At 40.4% G+C, this 16,767-nt stretch overlaps 1 protein-coding gene across 3 annotated transcripts in view; it reads left to right on the forward strand.

The window, feature by feature from the left end:
- Positions 1-16,767, forward strand: part of TENM4 (teneurin transmembrane protein 4) — a 3,045,593-nt gene that overhangs the window by 1,758,214 nt on the left and 1,270,612 nt on the right. The gene's annotated exons all lie outside the window — the stretch shown is intronic.

Here is a 16,767-nt window from a genome sequence, read left to right on the forward strand (position 1 = left end):
CTCCTCCGGCAAGTTCTTTTGCCTCTCAGGACTCAGTTGACCCATCTGTAAAACAAAATGAGCCACTGAGGCACTTTCAGCCGTGGTGCTCCGTCAGTCAGCATTTGTTGGTAATTTAATATTTTGCGTTATTTCCCCCAAAGAATACCCAGTGACAAAGAAAAACATCAATACGGGAGCAGAGTGGGTAGTTAAAGGAGGAATCAGAAACCGCACAGATAAAGAGGAGATAATTATACCAAAAACATGGATTAAATAATTACTATAATCGAGCCATAAATAACATTGTAATTTATCTAGGCCCTTAATTAATTAGTCTGCAAGTTGCTACTGTGTTGTCTGTTTGCTCTGGTTCCAGCCTTGAATAGTCATAATAAGGAGAATGTAGGGAAACGAGCCTCGGATGGGAGCAACAGTGAAGCAGGGAGGAAAATGCTTCCTCTTATAACTAAATCTCTAACCTGATCCCAAATGGTAACTGAGTTCACACATTTGAAAAATTCAAAGTGAAAATGGAAGTCTCCCAAACCACTGCCTTGTTTGCAAAGGGACACTTACCGAGGCCTGAGATGTCAGCTTCCTCTGTCCACCGGCCACCTTCCCTGATGCCCCTCTTTTGCCTGCCTTGGCTCACAGCTATGCATGCTTCTCTTCTCCTTCCCCCACTGGGCTGTGAGCTTGGGGACAGGAATTTCTGGTTCATTTTCACAGATGATTTTTAAAAATCGTTGCTGCATAAATGAATAATATAATTATATGATACAGCCAACCCAAATTGCCTATGTTATTCACCCATTCATGTATTCGACAGACATTTATAGATTCTCCGACATGCCTATGTCTGTGCTAGGCACAGCAGAGCTCACCCTAGCAGACTGGCAAGAAGCCGTCACTTGGAGTGGCCTGATAGGTCCGCTAGTGAAAGTTTCTCAACCTGAGCACAGCTGACATTTTAGAGCAGATAATACTGTAACATGTTTACCAACACCCCTGACTTCTACTCATTCAGTTCTAGTAGCAAACCCCCACCCAAGCTGTGACAGTCAAAAATGGCCCCAGAAATTGACAAATGTGCCTGGGGAGGGGCCATTGCCCCCACCTGAGAATTGCGGTCGTAGAGCAACCCCGTGGGGCTGTAGGTCATGGAGGAGGGGATAACGTGATGCCACCAACTCTAGATCAAAGCACAATGCAGTGCTGTGGTTGAGAACACAGACTTAGAGCCAAATGGTTGGCATCTGAAGACTGGATTTCCACTTTCTAGCTGTGTGACCACGAGACAGTGACTTAACCTCTCTGTGCTCCAGTTTCCACATATTTGAAGGGCGCGTGATAACAGTAACTGCCTCCCCAAATTGTAAGGGTTACAATAGTACATCGCAGTGGGTTATTTGCATGCCCATCTCCACTCTAGTCAGTGAATTTTTGAGGGAAAGAACCTGTGATTTCCCCTTTTTTTCCTTACCCAGAACTACTCTGCCTTCCTGCTGGCTTTAGTGCTAATAGAAGAATGTGAAGCATTGGATTTTTCTGAGTCCAAACCCTGGTATTTGAAGGCCCTGTTTCTCTCACCCAATTGCTAAGCTAAATCACAGAGATAATAGCTATAAGGAATTACAAATAACGATCCAGGGTTGTTTAGAGAAGTGAGGGAATTAATTGATATGAACGTCTTTGTCACTAAGGATGGCACCTGATATATTCTCAAATAAATGTCTGAATCTGAGAACAGCTTCAGGGGGTCAGGGTGGAGATGACTCCCACATTTTATGGGGTCCCACATAGACTCTAGATTGTCTTCCTGACCCAGGGAGAAACCATCTGCTTTATAACCATCCCGTGGTCAGATGGAATAGTCAATATCCAGCCAGCCCTGCACCAAGAAAGTATCTCCTATGCTCTTGGCCAAGGAGCAGATTCTGATAGCAACCTATGTATCTGCCCATAAGGCTACCCGCCCCAGCTGTAGCTGCCTTTAGTAGGCCCAGCAGTGGGAATGGCAAGAGATTTCTGTCTACTTTTCCCCAGCGGTTTGCCAGCCCCACCTCAACACCTCATTGCTTCACCTGGACTGAATTTCTTTAGCCGAAACCATCCTCTTGTTCACGTGTTCACCTCATGTTTTGTCTCCCTAGAAGTTCCAAAACTGTCATCCTTAAAACTGCTAGTGGTGGCCCATGGTCCACCCTGAAGGTATCCCAGCTTCACATCTGGCCTCTGTCAACTTCTCCAGCCACCCACTCCCTGTACCCCATTGCACCCGATTTTCCAGGCTTAAGGAAAAGTGTCTCAGTAATCCTGCACAGCCATTTCTTTTCTCTGGGATGGCCTCCCCTGGGTGTGTCAGAGGCCATCCAGCTGTCCTCAGTGTTGCTAGCCCGTCACCTCCTGCTGCTTGTTCGCAGGGCAGAGCTGTATAACCTGTCCTAGGGCTTCTCCCCGCTTGCTATGCCCACCTCGACCCTCAGGCGCATTGCTGCATGACCATCTATTTAGACCTTTCCTACGTCTCCTAGACCGTGAGCTATGAAGGGGCTGCTCTAGGCTTTCATTTCTCCTTGAAAATCCGGTCTGCAGAAGCCATCCTTCTTTCAACCCCAGCTCTCGTCCCATCAGTGCTGTCCCTACTCTGCTGTTCATCAACCCCTTCACCAGTTTCCACGAATAATTTTATCCACTCCAGCAGTTGTGTGACTTTACAATTTCATTGCAGCTTTTCAGGGGAAGAGGCCTCAGCCTGGTCTACAATGTCCAGCTCTCGCCTCCTCCCTGGCTATGCCATTTTCCTCCCATTTGCCTTCTTTTCTTTCCTCGGCAGGTTCCCATCGTTATTTCATGCAAAACAGCTTTATCAACTTCTCCACAACCTTGGGAACCGAAGATGCCCAGTTTACCTAGGACCCTCCTGCCATAAGCAGAATAATCAAAGCATAACCCACTATAGTGAATCTCGGTCTGGCAAAATTGCCTATGGCTAAGAGAATAAAATTTTTCTTTGTCATGTTTATACCTGTGTTCTCAGGGCTCAGTAGAGGACCTGACCTAAGATACATGGTTGGCCGGGCGTGATGGCTCACACCTGTAATCCAGGCACTTTGGAGGCCAAGGCGGGCAGATCACCTGGGGTAGGGAGTTCACGACCAGCCTGACCAACATAGTGAAACCCCATCTCAAAAAAAAAAAAAAAAAAAAAAAAAAAAATACATGGTTATTGAATGTGTGAATAAAGTGATATATAAGATGGCACATGTGAAAGTGATTATAAACTGAAAAGAATCTACAACATTGATACATTAGATTATTTTCATAACCATTAGTAGCAAATAGCCCTGCCTTGGGAATCCCTTTATAAGAAGAGGATAAGAGCCCAATTGGGACATCTCAGGTTTCTCTTGAGCTTTCTTTCCTTGCTAAAGGAGGCAGTTGTTCCTGCACTCTGGCATGACTATGGCAGGAGAATCTATGGCAAGAAGGAAGAAATAACCAACCCATGTGGGACACGATAGAGTGATAGTGTTAGTGGAAATGAAGCTTCTTGCTCAAGAAACAAAAAGGCCAAGCTAATTTAGGGCAGGAGAATACGCGGCGCAACAGACAGACTGAAGGGATCAGGAGCCAGTGAGATCTGGTGTCAAATGCGACTTTGACAAATGCATAGCCACTCTGTGCCTCAGTTTCACCTTTAGTAAAATACGATGAGATTATTTGTCATTCATCTGAGAAAGAGAATCCTGGAGAACCAAATCGTCTACCTTTATCAGAGTTTTCAATACAGCTCTAAGTTAAAGAGGACACAAATCAAAGAAACCGCTATTAGTTTAGACATGTATGTCAAAACTGTGGCCTGCCCTGGCTCTGGAGATTCTGGTTGGATTATACATGAGACATCTGGATGACCTTGAGCTTTTAAATCCAGGGCTTAGGCTACAAATGGGAAGAAGCAGCCGTACGGCATGAGTTTCAGGCAGAGCATGAATCCCAAGACAAAGAAGGAGAGAGCTTCCTCAGGGAGATCCCAGTTAGTTGCTTTGCTTAGCACAGCAAAAGCATCCATAATCACCAATGTAGTGACCTGGCTAACTTAGGTCTCTGAACTAACTGATTCTGCCACCGTAAATAATAATAAACATATGCATACACACACACTCTGTCTCCCTCTCCCCACTTCTCTCCCTCTCTCTCCTTCCCCACAAACACACACATACACATACACTCACATATTTCTTGTTCTCTCTCCCTTCCTTTTCTCCGTCACCCTTTCCCTCCCTCCCTCTTAAATTGAAACTCACCAAGAGAGTGAACGTGAGTGAGTGACCAGTCTCTGTCCAGTGTAGAGTGTCACTGATTTTCACTGTAGGCTTCTAGCCTATGGCTGTAATTGAGCCAGTCAGCCTGTGGCCAGTTGGCCATAGCTGGAATAAGGAAGGAATCATGGTATAATACAACTTCCTGCAACAGTACTTCAAGATAGAACATGTATTATGGCTTAAGTACAAATGCCTAACACAGGAAAACAAAACAGTGAACACTTAACCCTCCACTGACTGATACGGTAAACTGGTGCAAATTAGAAGACGACACATCTTCTACCATTAAACAGAAAATGGTTTTTAAAATATGCAAATACCTGACAACTATGAAGTATGAATGCCCTCTGGAGTTGTAAAGTTCAGTGTCTGATTTTATAGGAAATTATACCTTATGGCATATACAGTGATGATTCAATAACAACCTCGCCCTGTCTTAGCTCATTCTGACTCATCTGAGAAGTTCTAAGTTATGCTGCCATGAACACTAGCATAATGCTTAGAAATACAGTCAATGCCGTTTAAACTTGATTTGAGTCCTGACTCTGCCATTTACTGCATTTCCCATTGACCTTGGTAAATTGCTTAACTGTTCTGAATTTCAGTTTTCTCATCTGTAAAACAGTGATTATAATAATATCTACCTCCTAGGTATGATTGTGAGGATGCAGTGACACAGTGCCACCAAAGACATATCACAGTGAATGGCCTGCAGCAAGTACTCCATAAATGGTATTATTTGTAGTTCATGTCATGTGGATGGAAGCAGCAGCAATATTAGTTAGAACAATAGACCTATACGCCTATCGCAAAGGTTCTGAAGGAACTGCTTTTCTTTCCTTGAAGACTGTAGCCCCAAATACTTTTAGAACCATAAAAGTTCGTGTATCTGACTGCTTAGTGCCCTGAGAAGCCCGCTGGTTCTCATCCGGGTTCAGTCACTCAATTTCTCCATCATCCCCTCCCATCACTAACTTAGGCCTGCCCCCAGGTGTTTTGGTGTTATCCCTGTTTTTCTGTTCTGCTTGGTCTTGTACAGACAACCCTCCACTGAGAGACTGACTTGTAGTACAGCGCCTTGAATCAAAAACTTCCCATGGGCCAGGTTCTTTATATGAATAATTTCACTTCATCCTCAAAACAACATTTTATTGGTTGACCCCTTTTATAAAAGAGTATCCAGAGGTATAGAAGAGGTTAAAAATAACTTCCTAAGGCATTCTGCTGGCGGATACCTGAGCATGCACATACAATAGCTTCTCAAATCTCACCTTCCATTCTGCACCCCCACGCTTTGTGAAACAATGTTGAAAGTGATGATGGCAATGGCTATGATGCTGACGATGATTCTTTCTTACATCCGTAATTACAGCAGTTTGGTCATCTTACTACTCACAAGACATTTTCACAAAGACCTCTCATCCACAAAGAGCGATCAATCTTGGTGTTTCGAGGCTGACTGCTATACTCTCATCAGCAGGAAGTACCTTAATAAAGCACCAAGTCATCCCATAACCTTCAGTTCTATGACTGTTTGGCCAGGAGCTCTGTTCCCAAACTCCTCCTGACTCATCGCCATATGACTTGCCCGTTTCAGCCTCACCCTCTGCTAGAATGAAAACCTTTGCTTCTTCTGGAACTTCCCTATCTTGGCTCTCAAATAGAAAATATTCACTGAGTACCTGTCTTCTTATTAAGCTCATTATTGTCTGGAAAGAATTTGGGGCTGCTTTCTCTAAGTGATGACAAACAATGATAATATCAGGACCCCATCATACATGTTTGGTTTATTTTACTGCTGTTCCCACTGGCGCCACCACTACAGCCAACTGTACCATTTATTGAGAATTTGCTGCATCTCTCTTCATTTAGGATAAAATTATTACAGGTTTCAAGAAGTCACATATTCTATCACTAAAGACGTGCTTTTAAATTTCAGTCTAAGGACATCATTTGAAAAGACCTAATCCTTTCAGTTTACTGACTCAACTAGAGAGATTCAATTGAAAATTTTCTTATATTCCACAAGTACAGCTTACTCTGAGTACCAAGACCTGCACTGGGCACCAGGATTACAGACATAAATAAGACATGATCCTGACCTCAAGAAAGACATATTCCACCCAGCCACAAAATTGTAGTGATGAAAAGGGACTTAGAGTCTAGAAAAAAAAGATACTTAAGTTTCAAAATTAGAAAGTTGGGCTGTAGGCAAGGAGATTAACTGTCTCAAGCCACTTCTGTACTGGATGGTAGAGCCAGGACTACAATCCAAGCTTAGTATCTCTTCACATTATTCTCTTTAGTCTCTCTTAATCTGAATCCTCTCAGGTCTGTGTAATTTCAGTTTCAGTATCCACGCTGCTAAAGTGAGTCATGGATGCATGACCCGTCATAAGCTACTTCTCTGGACACCATCCCTCTTCCTCCAGGCCACCTGGGTGCTGTCATCTGTGTCCTGAGTCCTCTAGGCTTCCCCCGTCACCCAGTTTAGGAATTGTTTTTCTCTCTAGTAGACTGTAAGGTTCCTGAAGACATAGACCAGGTCACATTCACTTCTAGCTTCCGGTGCTCAGCACTGAACTTGGCACAAAATAAATAGTCGGAGTTGTCTTTTTGCAGAGTGAATAGAATGAGCGCTTGAACATGTAAAGTCAGACCCATCTTAAAGGTTGTGTTTGGTTGTTTTGATAGCCCTGTTGATCATGTCTTTACTGATGTGGTGACAGAAAGTCTAGAGAAGAGAGCTCACCATATACAATGTCTTCAGTTCCAACATCTTTATGCTCCAGCAGAGTCAGGGTTACCATTATTACATCCATAGGGTAGGGAAAAAAAGAAGAAAAACAAAACAAGCAAAAAAAAAAAAGTTATAGCCATACCAGGGGGTTTATTTTTAACGGGCTGTGTTTATTTCCGCCTTGCATCTACTCTAAATGAAATCAAGTGAAGCCTCAAGACAGGACTTTCTATTTTGTTGTTTTATTTTATGTTTTCCAAAATGAGAAATTATAAAACAAAGTGGAGGAAGAGAAAGACAGGGCATATCTGAGATACGATACTGTGTTTCCAGGAACTTCATCAGTTGTAATAGTAATATTAGAAGAGGATAAGTTTGAGGGTCAGAAGAGCTGGGTTCTGTGTTTCACTCTGCCAGTAACTTGCTGAGTAGTCAGTAGGGGCTTTGAAACAACTCCTGTAGGCAAGAAGTTCCTCAATCTGTCAAATGAGGAGTGTGGACTAGATTGAATAATTCCTAGATCCCCTACAAGCCCTAAATATATAAGTGCCTTTGCTTTCATTGATGCCTTCTTGAAGCCGGACTCACTGTGAGGTGTCAGTCCAAGAGCTAGTCCCAAGGGCCAGTAATGACACTACCCTTCCTTCTACTGCAGCCATTGTGAGGACCCTTAGAAGAAAAACTCCCTTGTTCTTTTGGTCTGATAAAACAAGCAACTTTATTTATTTACATAAAAATACAAGCCTGGCACAGTGGCTTGTGCCTGTAATCCCAGCAATTTGGGAGGCTGAGGCAGGCGGATCATGAAGTCAGGAGACGGAGACCATCCTGGCTAATGTAAAACCTCACCTCTACTAAAAATTAGCCAGATGTGGTGGCACGCACCGGTGGTCCCAGCTACTCTGGAGGCTGAGGCAGGAGACTCGCTTGAACCTGGGAGGCAGAAGTTGCGGTGTGCCGAGATCACACTACTGCCCTCCAACCTGGACAACAGAACAAGACTCTGTCTCAAAAAACAAAAACAAACAAACAAACAAACAAAAAACCTTGCCATTTATTGAACTCCTCCTTTGCTGCCAGTCACTATGCTGAGTACCTTTTATACATTATTTTATTTAGTCTTCATAACCAGCCCAAGAGGTAAAGTCTGTTTTACTGCTATATGGGAAAATATTTCATATGGGAAAATAAAACCTTGACGTGGAGTAATTTACCCAAGGTCACGAGGACAGAAAGTGGCAGAGCCAGAAGTTGAACTCGGTGTTAACTAATGCCAAGCCCTCGCTCTCAACACCGCAGTACTCTCTCAGTGTTTGAAGCCCAGTTATCTCTCTGGAGTAAGTCCCCTGTTGTGCGAATACTTTGATGCAGGCTTCATCTTGGGAATTAGGAGCATTTGTAGTGTCTCACAGTTGGGAACAAGTACCAGCAAGACTTGGACTCCAGGTTGAGAATTGGGATTTATCTTGATGGACATGGAGATCCTCTGGAGGTTCCTGAGATGTCCATGGTTCAAGATTTTCTTCTACTTTTACTGTGAATGATAGTCTTCTCAAGAAAGCCACAGGTCTCACTGCTCTGATCTTTACACCTTCATTCTGCCAAACATTGAGTGACTCCCCTTTTTCCAAACAGCCCTCGTAGTTTGTTGCCTCCAAGCCTTTGTTCATATCATTCCCTTATGTGCTTGCTTTCTTATTCTCACTCATCCAAGTCCTACACAAGGAGCCTTTGAGCTCCTCCTGTGTACCTTCTTTCACCAGCCTGCCATTGCATCCGCAGGAATAACTCATTTTCTCCTAGGTTCTCATAAATGAAAGGAGAGAGAATAGGTTTAGAGGTAGGTTGGAAGTAAACTAATCTTGATTAGGACATATTATATGCCAGGCACTATGTTGGGTATTAGCATATGCTAGCTTTACTCTTTTCAACCACACTACAAGTATGATAATTATCCTCCTAATGATGTGAGACTCCAAGAGATGTTGAAAATTGTCCAGAGTCATAGAGTCAAACTCATTGGTGGGTTCAAGGTTCAAACGTAGTTGTTTTTAACTCTAAAACTGAAGTTCTTTATAACACATTACATCTGCCCCTACAGTAATTTTCACAGTGACTTTTCAAGGGGAATTCTTTATATCTCCATTACTCAGATACAAGAACTCGAATCTGAAAGTTAAGAATCTTACCCAAACCTACAAAAAAAGTTTCACAAGTAGTAGGACGAAAACAATTGGAGATTAGAACCAAGCTTGTACCGGCTTACCTTATTTTATTGTGCTTCACTTTATTGCATTTTATTGATACTGTGTTTTTTTTTTTTTTACAAATGGAAGCTTTGTGGTAACCCTTCATTCAGCAAGTCTATTAGCTTCATTTTTTCAACATTGTGTGTTCACTTTGTGTCTCTGCATCACATTTTGGTGATTCTCACAACACTTTAAACATTTTCAACCTTATTGCTGATAATGGAGAAAGTATTAGTGATCTGGATAGAAGACCAAATCATTCATCACATTCCTTAAGCCATAGCCTAATCCAGAGCAATGGCCTAACTTTCTTCAATTCTCTGAAGGCTGAGGGAGGTGAGGAAGCTGCAGAAGAAAAGCTGGAAGCTATCAGAAGTTGGTTCATGAGGGTTAAGGAAAGAAGCCACCTCCAGAACATAAAGGTGCAAGGGGAAACAGCACGTGTTGATGGAGAAGTTGCAGCAAGATATTCAGAATATCTAGCAAAGATAATTAAGGTTGACTATACTAAACAATAAATTTTCAATAGAGAAAAAGATAGCTTTCTACTGAAAGAAGGTACCAGCTAGGACATTTCATAGCTAGAAAGAATGCCTGGCTTGAAAGCTTCGAAGGACAGGCTGATTCTCTGGTTAGAGGCTAATATAGCTGGTGACTAAGTTGAAGCTAATGCTTGCTTACCATTCTAGAAATCCAAGAGGCTGTAAGAATTATGCTGATTCTACTCTGCCTCTGAACTATAAATACAACAACAAAAAGTCTGGATGACAGCACATTTGTTTTACGGCATGGTTTGCTGAATTGTTTGAGCCCATTGTTGAGATCTGCTGCTGAGAAAAAGAGATTCCTTTTAAAGTACTGCTCCCAGCTAACAATATTCCTGGTAACTCAGGAGCTCTAATGGAGTTGTACAAAGAAACTAGTGTTACTTTTATGCCTGCTAACATGGCATCCGTTCTGCAGCCCATGAACCAAGGAGTAATTTTGAGTTTCAAGTCTTGTTGTTTGAGTATGTTTAGTAAGGCTACATCTGCCATAGATAGTGATTCCTCTGACAGATCTGGACAAAGTAAATAGAAAACATTTTGAAAAAAATATTCACCATGCTAGAATCCATTAAGAATTTTGATTCATGGGAGGAGGTCAAAATATCAGCATTAACAGGAGTTTGAAAGAAGTTGATCTCGATTTTCGTTGGTAACTTTGAGGAGTTCTAGACTTAAGGGGATATTTGCCAGATATGGTGGAAATATCAAGAGAACTAGAATTACAAGTGGAACCTAACGATGTGACTGAATTGCTACAATCGCATGATAAAACTGATGAACGGGGAGTCACTTCTTATGGATAAGCGAAGACAGTGGTTTCTGGAGGCAGAATATACTCCTGATGAAGGTGCTGTGAACATTGTTGAGATGACAACAAAGAATTTAGAATCTTATGTAAACTTGGTTGCCAAAGCAGTGGCAGGGTTTGAGAAGATTGATTCCAATTTTGAAAGAAGTTCTACACTAGGCAAAATGCTACTAAACAAATCTCATGCTACAGAGAACTATTTCATGCACAGTCAGTCATCTTGGTGAGCTGATTATTGTCTTATTTTTAAAACTTGCCATACCACCTCAACCTTGGGCAACCACAATCTTGATGAGTCAGAAGGTATCACTAAGGCAAAACCCTTCACCAGCAAGAAGATTGTAATTTGCTGAAGGCTCAGATGATGGTTGACATGTCTTAGCAATAAGGTATTCTCTCTAAGACTTTTTAAATTGATACATAATTGTACATATTTTGGGGGTACATGTGATATTTTGATAAATGCCTACAATGTATGATAATCAAATTAGGGTAATTGGGATATCCATCACTTCAAACATTTATTTGTGTGGAGACCATTTCAAATCTTCTCTCATACTTAAGCAATACAGTATTTTAAATTAAGGTACACAAATTGTTTTTTAAGATATGCCATTGTACACTTGATAGACTACAGTATAGAATGAACATAACTCTTATATGCATTAAGAAACCAAAAAATTGTGTGACTTACTTTATTGCAATCTTCACTTTATTTCGGTGGTCTGGAACTGAACCCACAGTATCTCTGACATACGCCTATACTTTCCCTGCTATGCCATAGGAGTATATTGAGCATTAAGTCTCTGTGATACTGTGATGTACGAAAATATTTATTTGGTCTTCTTCTTCCATTCCTGACACAGAACTTCCAAAACCCTTGAAATTTCCTGAGTGATAGAGGGGAGAGGAACATCTTTTGCGATCCATAGTAAGGCCCTTTCAACCATAACTTGAGTTTGTACTAATGTGGTTATTCTTGGAAGATGGGAGCTGGTTGTCAGAGGAACCAACCATGTGATTATAAGGTTGGAACTTTAAGCCCCACACTCTGGCCTGGGGTGAAATGAAGATTTAGCTAATTACCAATGACCTGTAGTTCAGTTAATCATGTTTATGTAATGAAGCCTCCACAAAAACCCTGAACAGTGGGGTATGAGGAGATTTTGGAATGAGGTTCTGGGAGTGGAGAACCTGGAACCCTCAAGTTGTAACCAAGTCACACAGAGTTGTGGGATACCCTGGGGACCCACTGCTTGCAATTGGCGTCTGAAGTGAGATGCAGTCAAGTGGTACTGAGCCCTGAACCTGTGGCGTCTGCCCTAACTCCAGGTAGTGTCTGAATTAAATTAAACTGTAGAACACCCAGTTGATGTTCACAGAGAATTAGAGAATTGCTTGGTATGGAAACCACACACATTTGGTGTCAGAAGCGTTGTGATTGCAGAAAAAAGGTTTTTCCTTTAGCCCCAGATATTCCCTAGTTCTCCAAGAAGACTACTGTTCTTGAGGGCAGGAGTATGCCTTTTTAATTTTGCATCCAGAATATAAGGTCTTCTTTTTTCAACTATTATTTTAGTTTCAGGGGTACCTGTGCAGGTCTGTTATACAGGTAAATTGTATGTCATGGGGGTTTGGTATATAGATTATTTTCCACTCAGGTAATAAGCAGAGTACTTGATAGTTTTACAGTCCTCATTCTCCTCCATCCCTCCACTCTCACTTAGGCCTCACTCTCTGTTGTTCCCTTCCTTGTGACCATATGTACTCAATACTTAGCTCCCACTTTTATATGTGAGCATGTACTATTTGCTTTTCTGTTCCTGTGTTAGTTTGTTTAGGATAATGGCCTCCAGCTTCATTCGTGTTGCTGCAAAGGACATAATCTCACTTTTTACGGCTGTATAGTATTCCATGGTATATTTGTACCACATTTTCTTTATGCAGACTATCATTAATGGGCATTTAGGTTGATCCTATGCCTTTGCCTTTGTAAATAGTGCTCCAATGAACACATATGTGCATGTGTCTTTATGGTAGAATAATTTATATTCCTTTGAATATGGACCCAGTAATGGGATTTCTGGGTGAAATGGTAATTCTGCTTTGAGTTCCTTGAAAAATCACCAAGCTGCTTTTCACAATGTCTGAACTATTTACGTTCCTACCAGCAGTGCAATAAGTGTTTCCTTTTCTCTGCAACCTTGCCAGCATCTGTTTTTTTTTTTTTTTTTTTTTTTTTTTTTTTTTTTTAGTTTTTATTAATAGCCATTCTGCATGGTATGAGATGGTATCTCATTGTGGTTTGATTTGCAATTCTCTGATGATTACTGACATTGACCATTTTTTCACATGCTTGTTGGCCACATGTACATCTTCTTTCAAAAAGGTCATGTCTTTTGCCCACTTTTTAATAGGGTTATTTGTTTTTTCGCTTATTGATTTAAGTTCCTTATAGATTCTGTATATTAGACCCTTGTTAGATGCATAGTTTGCAATTATTTTCGCCCATTCTGTAGGTCATCTGTTTATCCTGTTGATCATTTCTTTTGCTGTGTGGAAGCTGTAGTTTAATTAGATTCCATTTGTCGATGGTTGGTATTGCTGCAGTTGCTTTTGGCATCTTCATGATGAAATGTTTGCCCATTCCTATGTCTAGAATGATATTTTCTAGGATGCCTTCCAGGATATTTTAGTTTTAGATTTTACATTTAAGTCTTGAGTCCATCTTGAGTTGATTTTTGTATATGGCGTATGTCAAGGGTCTGGTTTCAATCTTCTGCCTATGGCTAGCAAACTAACCCAACACTGTTTCTTGAAAAGGGAGTCTTTTCCCCATTGCTTGTTTTTGTTGACTTTATCAAAGAGCAAATGGTTGTAAGTGTGCCACATAATTTGTGGGCTCTTTATTCCATTCCATTGGTCCATGTATCTGTTTTTGTACCAGTATTATGCTACTTGGGTTACTCTGTGGCCCTATAGTATAGATTGAGATTGGGTAAGGTAATGTCTCTAGGTTTGTTCTTTTTGCTTAGGATTGTCTCAGCTATTCAGGCTCTTTTTTGGTTTCATGTGAATGTTAAAATAGTTATTTCTAATTCTGTCACTATTATTGGTAGTTTAATAGGGATAGCTTAGAATCTATACATTTGCTTTGGGCAGTATGAACATTTTGACAATATTGCTTCCTTCTATCCATGAGCATGGAATGTTTTTTCATGTGTTTGTGTCATCTTTAATTTTTTTTGAGCAGTGTCTCGCAATTCTCCTTGTAAAGATCTTTCATCTCCCTGGTTAGTTGTATTTGTTGGTATTTTATCCTTTTTGTGGCTATTGTGAATGGGATTGCATTCTTGATTTAGCTATTGGCTTGGCTGTTGTTGGTGTATAGGAATGCTAGTGATTTTTGCACGTTGATGTTTTATCATGAAACTTAGCTGAAGTTGTTTATCAGATCAAGGAGCTTTTGGCCAGAGAATATTGCTGCAAACAGAGATAGTTTGATTTCATCTTTTCCTATTTGAATGCGTTTTATTTCTTTCTCTGGCCTGATTGCTCTTGCCAGGACTTCCCGTGCTGTGTTGAATAGAAGTGGTAGCTGGGCATCCTTGCCTTGCTCCAGTTTTAAAGGGTAATGCTTTCAGCTTTTGTCTATTCAGTATGGTGTTGGCTATGGGCTTGTCATGGATTGCTCTTATTTTTTGAAGTATGTTCTTTCAGTGGCTAGTTTATTGAGGGGTTTTAACATAAATTGATGTCTAATTTTGTCAGAAGTCTTTTCTGCATCTATTAAGATAGTCATGTTGTTTTCGGTTTTAGTTCTATTTATGTAGTAAATCACATTTATTGATTTGCATATATTGAACCAAGCTTGCATCCCAGAAATAAAGCCTACTTGTTTGTGGTTGATTAACTTTTTGATATGCTACTCTATGCAGTTTTCTAGTATTTTGTTGAGGATGTTTGCATCTGTGTTTATCAAGGATACTGGCCTGAAATTCCCTTTTATGTCTCTCTCAGCTTTTGGTATTAGGGTGATTCTGGACTCATAGAATGAGTTATAGAGGAGTCCTTCTTGCTCAATTTTTTGAATACTTTAAATAGGAATGTGTGTTAGGCTGTTTTCACATTACTGTAAAGCAATACCTGAGGCTTGGCAGTTTGTAAAGAATAGAGGTTTAATTGGCTCATGGTTCTGCAGGCTAGATAGGAATGATAATGGCATCTTCTTCTTTGTAGGACTCAGGAAGCTTCTAATCATGCTGGAAGGCAAAGGGGGAGCAGGTATGTCACATGGACCAGGGTAGGAGCAAGAGATTGAGGGGCAAGGTGTTACAAACATTTAAACAACCTAATCTCCTGAGAACTCATTCACTATGATGAGGACCTTACTAAGAGGGATGATGCTAATCCATTCAGGAGAAATCTGCCACCATGATCCGATCACCTCCCCCTAGGCCCCACCTCCAACATTGAGGATTACAACTGAACATAAGGTTTGGGTGAGGACATAGAGCCAAAGCATATCAGAATTATGCCAGCTCTTTTTTATTTATCTGGTAGAATTTGGTTGTGAATCTGTCTGGTCCTAGGCATTTTCTGGTTCGTAGGCTTTTTATTACTAATTCCATTTTGGAACTCGTTATTGGTCTGTTCAGGATTTAATTTCTACATTCTTTCTTCTTGCAAGATTGTATATTTTCAGGAATTTATCCATTCATTCAGGTTTTCTAGCTTGTGTATATAGAGGTGTTCATAGTAGCCACTCGGGTTTTTTTGTATTTCTGTGGGGGTACTGGTAATGTCTTTTTTTTGGTGTCATTTCTGATTGTGTTTATTTGGATTTTCTATTTTTAAAAAAATGGATTCTGCCAGCAGTCTATTTTATTTCATAATAATTCTTTCAAGAAACCAACACCTGGATTTGCTGATCTTTTGTATGGTTTTTCATGTCTCACTTTCCTTCAGTTCACTCTGACTTAGGTTATTTCTTGTCCTGTCTTAGCTCTGGAGTCGTTTGCTCTTCTGTCTATAGTTCCTCTTGTTGTGATGTGGGGTTGTTAATTTGATATCTTTTTAACTTTTTGATGTGGGAATTCAGTGCTATAAACTTCTCTCTTACCATGACTTTAGCTGTGTCCCAGAGATTCGGGTATGTTGTATCTTTGTTCTCATTAGTTTCAAAGAATTGCTTGGTTTCTGTCTTAATTTTACTATTAATCCAAAAATCATTCAGGAACTGTTTATTTAATTTCCATGTAATTGTATGATTTTGAGCAATTTTCTTAGTATTGATTTCTACTTTTATTGCAATGTGGTCTTAGAGTGTAGTTGTATGATTTCACTTTTTAAAAAATTTTCTAAGGATTGTTTTATGTCTGATTGTGTAGTTGATTTTAGAGTATGTGCTAATGAGAAGAATATATATTCTGGTGTTTTGGTGTAGAAAGTTCTGTAGATGTCTGTGAGGCCTGTTTGGTCAGGTGTCAAGGTCAGGTCCTGAATATCTTTGTTAGTTTTCTTCCTTGATGATTTATTTAATACTGTCAATAGGGATATTGATGTCTTCCAATATTATTGTGTAGTTATCTAAGTCTTTTTAAAGATCTCTAAAAACTTGCTTTATGAATCTGGATGCTCCTGTATTGGGTGCATATATATTTAAGATATGTATGTCTTCATGTTAAATCAAATCCTTTTGCATTATGTAATGCCCTTCTTTATCTTTTTAAATCTTTGTTGATTTAAAATCTGTTTTGTCTGAAAATAAACCCCTGTTTTATTCTGTTATCTGTTTGCTTGGTACATTTTTCTCTATCCCTTTAATTTGAGCCTATGAGTATAACTGAATGTGAGACGGGTCTCTTGAAGACAGTATACTGTTTGGTCTCACTGCTTTATTCAGCTTGCCACTCTGTTGCCTTTTAATTGGAGCATTAAGCCCATTTACTTTGAAGGTTAATATTGATTTGCGTGTATTTGATCCTATCATCATGTTGTTTGCTGGTCAGATTGTATGTCTTACTGCGCTGACTTGTTTGTGTGGCTGCTTTTTAGTGCCACTGGACTATATATTTAAGTGGTTGGTAATGGTCTTTCCTTTTCACAGTTAGCA

This window comes from Saimiri boliviensis, chromosome 6 (genome assembly GCF_048565385.1).
Source record: "Saimiri boliviensis isolate mSaiBol1 chromosome 6, mSaiBol1.pri, whole genome shotgun sequence".
In the NCBI taxonomy this organism is placed as follows: Eukaryota; Metazoa; Chordata; class Mammalia; order Primates; family Cebidae; genus Saimiri; species Saimiri boliviensis.